Below are 8,927 nucleotides of genomic sequence, written 5' to 3'. Positions count from 1 at the left end.
TAGAAGGGGACAGAGGGAGAAGCATGGCCTTTTGGCCTGGCCCCTCGACCACAGTCTGAGGCTGGAGGTGTGCTGAGGTGTGCCACTCTGAGCAGCCCCTCCCTGTCCTTCCCTCTAAGGAAGGGCAGGAGGGTGGCCCAGCAGCCAGGCCTTCTGGAGTGTCCTGAGACTCCAGGGCCTCGAGCCCCCACGCCCGGCGGCATGGCTGTTGAGAAGATTGCCAACTTCCGCACCACCAGCAAAATCGGGCTCACCACACTGGCCCCAGCGGTGCAAGCAGGTCCTTACAACCGTGATGTCTGAGGGTGCTGGAAAATTGTGGCGGCCATGAAGACCCATGGTGCGGACAAGGTCATGGCCTGCACCTCGGCCTTCCTACCATGGGACCCTTCCAAGGTGCCCCCAAGACTGCAGGATGTGACTGATGACCAAATCCAGATGCAGAAGATACTGCAGGAGTCGGACCTGAAGTATGCAGCCAGGGATGCCACCACCTATGGGAGACCAGCCGCTGACTGGGGCCCACACAGGGACCCTGGATGGACGAGGGCCCTCGAGGGTCATCTCCAAACAGGACCTGGGCCACTTCATGCTGCACAGCCTCACTACCGGTGAGTACAAGGGGGACAGCACCTATCCCTCCCATGAGTATGAATAGGGCTCTGACCCCGTCCAGGAGCACAGCATCCTGCCAAACAGAGAACAAAGGAAGCGGGGCAATAATCTTGAGTCAGAAGCTTCAAAAAAAAAAAAAAAACAGAAGGGAACAGAGGGCATTTATGATTTTCTTTGGATTCCTCTTGTCCCAGGAGTGATCCTTGGTCCTACACAGCCCACAGCCATGTGAACATGATTATACGCTGAACTGTGTCCCCCAAAATTCCTAAGTTGAAGCCCTAACCACAAGTACCTCAGGATGTGATTGTATTTGGAGATGGTTTCCTGCCATTATTAAGGTGGGCTCTAATCCACCTGGCTAGCATATTCAAAAGCAGAGACATTACTTTTCCAACAAAGGTCTGTCTAGTCAAGGTTATGGTTTTTCCTGTGGTCATGTATGGATGTGAGAGTTGGACTGTGAAGAAAGCTGAGCACCGAAGAATTGATGTTTTTGAACTGTGGTGTTGGAGAAGACTCTTGCAAGTCCCTTGGACTGCAAGGAGATCCAACCAGTCCATTCTGAAGGAGATCAGCCCTGGGATTTCTTTGGAAGGAATGATGCTAAAGCTGAAACTCCAGTACTTTGGCCACCTCATGTGAAGAGTTGACTCATTGGAAAAGACTCTGATGCTGGGAGGGATTGGGGGCAGGAGGAGAAGGGGACGACAGAGGATGAGCTGGCTGGATGGCATCACTGACTCGATGGACATGAGTTTGAGTGAACCCCAGGAGTTGGTGATGGACAGGGAGGCCTAGTGTGCTGCAATTCATGGGGTTGTAAAGAGTCAGACACGACTGAGTGACTGAACTGAACTGAACTGAACTGAGTGTCCTTATAAGAAAAGCCAACTTGGACCCACAGAGAGACCTCAGGGATGTCCACGCATAGAGGACAAACCACAAGAGGACACAGTGAGGGGAGAGCTCACTGCCAACAAAGGAGAGAGAACTCAGGAGAAGGCAAATCTGCCAACACCTTGACCTTGGACTTTGGCCTCTAGAACTGTGTTAAGAACAAGTCTGTGTAAGCCACTCAGTCTGTGGAGTTGTGTTATGGCAGCCTGAGAAGACTAATACAAACAGAGATAATAGTCTTACCACCTCGTCGATAACCTTAACAGATGGACCTGACCTCATGGTACAGAGAAACACGGTCGTGAGTGGGAAAACTACACTGGCTGTGCACTCATGTCCCAAACACACGACTTCTCACCTCAGGACATTTGCTCAGCTTCCCTGAGCCCATGCCCTCTTCTACAAAATGCCACTAGTGGATGCGTTACATGAGACACGCTTTATGAAAGTATTTGTCATAGATCTTTTTTTTTTAATCAAGGAGGTGATGTGCAATTTTTTAACTTAATTTTTTTTTATATTGGAGTATACAGGAGACCTTGCCTGGAGAATCCCAGGGACAGGGGAGCCTGGTGGGCTGCCATCTATGGGGTCACACAGAGTTGGACACGACTGAAGTGACTTAGCAGCAGCAGCAGCATACAGGAGACCTGGGTCCAATCCCTGGGTCAGGAAAATCCCCTGGAGAAGGCAATGGCACCCCACCCAGGACTCTTGCCTGGAAAATCCCATGGATGGAGGAGCCTGGTAGGCTACAGTCCATGGGGCCGCAAAGAGTCACACATGACTAAGCAACTTCACTTCACTATAGTTGATTTACAATATTGTTAGTTTCAGAGGTACAGCAAACTGATTCAATTATACATGTATCTGTTCTTTTTCAGACTTTTTTGCCAGATAGATTATTTGTGTATGTTAGTTGCTCAGTCGTGTCCAATTCTTTGCAATCTCATGGACTGTAGCCCGCCAGGCTCCTTTGTCCATGGGATTCAGTTCAGTTCAGTTGCTCAGTCGTGTCTGACTCTTTGCGACCCCATGAATTGCAGCACGCCAGGCCTCCCTGTCCATCACCAGCTCCCGGAGTTCACTCAAACTGACGTCCATCGAGTCAGTGATGCATCCAGCCATCTCATCCTCTGGCGTCCCCTTCTCCTCCTGCCCCCAATCCCTACCAGCATCAGAGTCTTTTCCAATGAGTCAACTCTTCACATGAGGTGGCCAAAGTACTGGAGTTTCAGCTTTAGCATCATTCCTTCCAAAGAAATCCATGGGATTACAGAGCATTAAATAGAGTTCCCTGTGCCATACAGTAGGTCTTTGTTGGTTTTCTATTTTATATGTAAGGGTGTGTATATGTTAATCCAAAACTCCTAATTTATCCCTCCCCCCAACTTTTCCCTGTTCGTAACTAAAGTTTGTTTTCAGAGTCTGTGAGTCTGTTTCTGTTTTCGTAAATAACTTCATTTGTATCACTTTATTAGGTTCCACATAAGTGATATCATATGGTATTTTTCTTTCTCTGTCTTATTTTAGCTAGTATAATAATCTCTAGGTCCATGCATATTGCTACAAATGGTATTATTTTATTCCTTCTATGGCTGAGTAATAATCCATTGTATGTATGTACTGCATCCTCTTTATCCATTTATCAGTTGATGGAAATTTAGGTTGGTTCCATGTCTTGGCCGTTGTAAATAATGTTGCAACAAACATTGGGGTGCATGTATCTTTTTTAATTATGGTTTTCTCTGGATACATGTCCAGGAATGGGATTGCTAGATCATATGGTATTTTTAGTTTTATAAGGAACCTCCATACTGTTCTCCAGAATGGCTGTACTAATTTATGTTTGCACCAACAGCATAGAAGTGTTCTCTTTTCTCCACACTCCCTCCAGCATTTGGTTTTTTTAATATTTATTTATGTACTTACCTATCTATCTGGCTGCCTCGGGTCTTCGTTGCAGCACGCAGGATCTTTCATTGCGGCATTCAGGCATAGTTGCTCCATGGTATGCGGGATCCTAGTTTCCCGACCAGGGATCGAACCCGTGTCCTGAGCGTTGAAAAGTGGATTCTCAACCACTGGACCACCAGGGAAGTTCCCAGAATTGATTGTTTGCAGACTTTTTGATGGTGGCCATTCTGACAGGGGTAGGTGATACTTCATTATAGTTTTGATTTACATTTCTCTGATAATTAGCAATTTTGAGCATCTTTTCATGTTCTTCTTGGCTATCTGTATGTCTTATTTGGAGAAATGTTTATTTATATCTTCTGCCTATTTGTTGATTGAATTGTTTTTCTGATATTGAGCTGCATGAGCTGTTTGTATATTTTGGAGATTAATCCCTTGTTGGTCATCTGGTTTGCAAATATTTTCTCCCATTCCATGGGTTGTCTTTTTGTTTATAGTTTCCTTTGATGTGCAAATGCTTTTAAGTCCCATTTGTTTATTTTTGTTTTTATATTCATTATTCTAGGGGGTGAATCCAAAAAGATATCATGGTGATTTATATCAAAGATTGTTCTTCCTATTTTTTCATCGATGAGTTTTATACTATTTGAGCTTATGCAGGAGACCTGGGTTCCATCCCTGGATTGGGAAGATCCCCTGGAGGAGGGAAAGGCTAACCACTCTACTATTCTGGCCTGGAAAATCCATAGACTGTATAGTTCATGGGGTCACAAAGAGTTGGACATGGCTGAGTGACTTTTACTTTCACTTTTCACTTTAGGTCATTAATCCATTTTGAGTTTATTTTTGTATACAGTGTTAGAGAATGCTCCAATTTCATTCTTTTACATGTGACTATGCAGTTTACCAGCACTATTTATTTAAGACATTGTCTTTTCTCCATTATATATTCTTATCTCCTTTGTAGTAGATTAATTGACCATAGGTACATGAAAACAGTCAGTGTCAAGGTGTTCCTCCACCATACAGCCCCTTTGTCCACTTGCTGGAAATTTTATGTTCTTCTAGTGCTTAAAATGTCATGGTTTGCTGCATTTCTTCCTGCAGGGTGATTCAAACATCCATAAGGAACTGTCAGGAGAAAGTAAACTAGTCCCATTTAGAAAAATAATAATGGATTTCATAGGAGAAACTCAGGAATGAATGAATTTGTCTGAAAAATAAATAAATAAAAATAGAAGACCCTACTCTAGCTCTGTGGGTAAAATTTCCTTATTTTTATATCATTAACTTTTATACTATGAATCATTTTAACTATTAAATATAGATCACCTAGCTGGGGATTGACCTGACAGAGAATGGTTGGATGGCATCACTGACTCCATGGGAATAAGTTTGAGCAAACTCTGGGAGTTGGTGATGGACAGGGAAGCCTGATGCAGAGTACATCATGACAAACAGTGGGCTGGAAGAAGCACAAGTTGGAATCAAGATTGCCAGGAGAAATATCAATAACCTCAGAAATGCAGATGACACCACCCTTATGGCAGAAAGTGAAGAACTAAAGAGCCTCTTGATTAAAGTGAAAGAGGAGAGTGGAAAAGTTGGCTTAAAACTCAACATATAGAAAACTAAGATCGTGGCATCTGGTCCCATCACTTCATGGCAAATAGATGGGGAAACAGTGGAAACAGTGGCTGACTTTATTTTGGGGGGCTCCAAAATCACTGCAGATGGTGATTGCAGCCATGAAATTAAAAGTTCCTTGGAAGAAAAGTTATGACCAACCTAAACAGCACATTAAAAATCAGAGACATTACTTTGTCAACAAAGGTCTGTCTAGTCAAGCCTATGGTTTTTCCAATGGTCATGTATGGATGTGAGAGTTGGACTATAAGGAAAGCTGAGCACCAAAGAATGGATGCTTTTGCACTGTGGTGTTGGAGAAGACTCTTGAGAGTCCCTTGGACTGCAAGAAGATCCAACCAGTCCATCCTCAAGGAGATCAGTCCTAGGTGTTCATTGGAAGGACTGAGGTTGAAGCTGAAACTCCAATATTTTGGCCACCTGATGCAAAGGGCTGACTCATTGAAAAAGACCCTGATGCTGGGAAAGATTAAGGGCAGGAGGAGAAGGGGATAACAGAGAATGAGATAGTTGGATGGCATCACCAACTCAATGGACATGAGTTTGGGTAAACTCCTGGGGTTGGTGATGGACAGGGAGGCATGGTGTGCAGCGGTTCACGGGGTCGCAAAGAGTCGGACACGACTGAGTGACTGAACTGAACTGAAGATGCTGCTGACAAAGGAATTCTTGCTTTTAATTTTTGTGTTTTTCCAGATTTCATTCATACTGAAATTAATGGGGGAAAAAATCACCTTTCAGTTTACAACTGCAGGAATTGCTTTCCATGGGTAATTTCATATTTCTAAATGTCACTGCATTTTAATTTTTGTAAATCTATACATACCAGTAGACCATTCAGGTATAATCTAAATCAAATCCTTTATGATTATACAGTGGAAGTGAGAAATAGATTTAAGGGCTTAGATCTGATAGAGTGCCTGATGAACTATGGACGGAGGTTCGTGACATTGTACAGGAGACAGGGATGAAGACCATCCCCATGGAAAAGAAATGCAAAAAAGCAAAATGGCTGTCTGGGGAGGCCTTACAAATACCTGTGAAAGAAGAGAAGCAAAAGCAAAGGAAAAGGGGAACGATATAAGCATCTGAATGCAGAGTTCCAAAGAATAGCAAGAAGAGACAAGAAAGCCTTCCTCAGCGATCAATGCAAAGAAATAGAGGAAAACAACAGAATGGGAAAGACTAGAGATCTCTTCAAGAAAATTAGAGATACCAAGGGAACATTTCATGTAAAGATGGGCTCGATAAAGGACAGAAATGGTATGGACTTAACAGAAGCAGAAGATATTAAGAAGAGGTGGGGAGAAGGAAATGGCAACCCACTCCAGTATTCTTGCCTGGAGAATCCCATAGACAGAGGAGCCTGGCAGGCTACAGTCCATGGGGTCGCAAGAGTCGGACACGACTTAGTGCACTGTCTCACCCCAGAGATCCTGCCACATATACCACAAAATCCAAACATCCCCCAAGGTGGCCCCACTGTTCCAATCACTCCCAGGTGGGAATTCAGGCACATGTCCAAGAGGTCACAGACAACATGCATATGGTTCTGTTATGTCCCATATATTACCCTTTCATGTCCCAAGGAAGACATTTTCTCTTAGAGATTTTCATTTAGTGTATCTTTAAAAAATCTTGTGTTAAACTTGCCTCCATCATTTTCTTGGGTAAGGACAACCCAGAAATGGCCCTTTTGTGTCTGTGATGTTGCCATTCACAGCTTTCTTGATAGGCCTAGTACAATCTTGAGAACAGGGCTGCTGTATGCTGAATGTCAGACGGTAGCTCTGAGCTTTGCCTATCTTAGGGAGTTATGCTGTGCATTTTTTACTGGTGTACCATGTTTGATTTGCCCCTAATACCTTTGAAGTTTTTCTGAGAAATGAAATAATGCAACATGAACTTATTAAAATACATTTTAAGCCTTTAAAAAAAGAAGAAGAAGAGGCGGCAGGAATACACAGAAGAACTGTACAAAAAAAATCTTCACAACCAAGATAATCACAATGGTGTGATCACTGACCTAGAGCCAGACATCCTGGAATGTGAAGTCAAGGGGCCTTAGAAAGCATCACTACAAACAAAGCTAGGGAGGTGATGGAATTCCAGTGGAGCTATTTCAAATCCTCAAAGATGATGCTGTGGAAGTGCTGCACTCAATATGCCAGCAAATTTGGAAAACTCAGCAGTGGCCACAGAACTGGAAAAGGTCAGTTTTCATTCCAATCCCAAAGAAAGGCCATGCCAAAGAATGCTTGAACCACTGCATAATTGCACTCATCTCACACGCTAGTAAAGTAATGCTCAAAATTCTCCAAGCCAGCCTTCAGCAATACGTGAACCGTGAACTTCCAGATGTTCAAGCTGGTTTTAGAAAAGGCAGAGGAACCAGAGATCAAATTGCCTACATCTGCTGGATCATTGAAAAAGCAAGAGAGTTCCAGAAAAACATCTATTTCTGCTTTATTGACTATGCCAAAGCCTTTGACTGTGTGGATCACAATAAACTGTGGAAAATTCTGAAAGAGATGGGAATACCAGACCACCTGATCTGCCTCTTGAGAAACCTATAGGCAGGTCAGGAAGCAACAGTTAGAACTGGACATAGAACAACAGACTGATTCCAAATAGGAAAAGGAGTACGTCAAGGCTGTATATTGTCACCCTGCTTATTTAACTTCTACGCAGAGTACATCATGAGAAACGCTGGGCTGGAAGAAGCACAAGCTGGAATCAAGATTGCCAGGAGAAATATCAATAACCTCAGATATGCAGATGACACCACCCTTATGGCAGAAAGTGAAGAGGAACTCAAAAGCCTCCTGATGAAAGTGAAAGTGGAGAGTGAAAAAGTTAGCTTAAAGCTCGATATTCAGAAAACGAAGATCATGGCATCTGGTCCCATCATTTCATGGGAAATAGATGGGGAAACAGTGGAAACAGTGTCAGACTTTATTTTGGGGGGCTCCAAAATCACTGCAGATGCTGATTGCAGCCATGAAATTAAAAGACGCTTACTCCTTGGAAGGAAAACTATGACCAACCTAGATAGCATATTCAAAAACAGAAACATTACTTTGCCAACAAAGGTCCATCTAGTCAAGGCTATGGTTTTTCCTGTGGTCATGTATGGATGTGAGAGTTGGACTGTGAAGAAAGCTGAGCACCGAAGAATTGATGCTTTTGAACTGTGGTGTTGGAGAAGACTCTTGAGAGTCCCTAGGACTGCAAGGAGATCCAACCAGTCCATTCTAAAGGAGATCAGCCCTGGGATTTCCTTGGAAGGAATGATGCTAAAGCTGAAACTCCAGTACTTCGCATGAGGCCACCTCATGCGAAGAGTTGACTCATTGGAAAAGACTCTGATGCTGGGAGGGATTGGGGGCAGGAGGAGAAGGGGACGCCAGAGGATGAAACGGCTGGATGGCATCACTGACTCGATGGACGTGAGTCTGAGTGAACTCCAGGAGTTGGTGATGGACAGGGAGGCCTGGCGTGCTGGGATTCATGGGGTCGCAAAGAGTCAGACACGACTGAGCGAGTGAACTAAGGAACTAATACATTTTCTGTCTTGGTGTTCTTCCCTGTGGCCTCAGTTGAGCCCGTGTTACTAACGGCAGGTGATGTACTTTTACACTTATAGCCTTAAGTTGTTACAGTTGATTTGGGTGAGGAAAAGAGAGAGGAAGTCTTAAATGACCATTGGCATCTACAATGGACCAGGTGTGAGCAGTCTATACCCACTTGTAGTGAGTAAACCCCTGAGATAAACAGGAGCATAATTTTACTCACTTCTCTTTAAGTAAAATCAGCTTGGATCCTGAAAGCTCAATTGTCTTTGGAAC

General features: G+C 43.8%; 1 pseudogene; it reads left to right on the top strand.

Annotated features, from left to right (window-relative positions):
- The first annotated feature begins 201 nt into the window (after positions 1-201).
- LOC102276354 (flavin reductase (NADPH) pseudogene) lies at positions 202-658 on the top strand (annotated as a pseudogene).
- The last annotated feature ends 8,269 nt before the right edge of the window (positions 659-8,927 follow it).

This window comes from Bos mutus, chromosome 1 (assembly GCF_027580195.1).
Source record: "Bos mutus isolate GX-2022 chromosome 1, NWIPB_WYAK_1.1, whole genome shotgun sequence".
In the NCBI taxonomy this organism is placed as follows: Eukaryota; Metazoa; Chordata; class Mammalia; order Artiodactyla; family Bovidae; genus Bos; species Bos mutus.
This window is presented reverse-complemented; position numbering and strand designations above follow the sequence as displayed.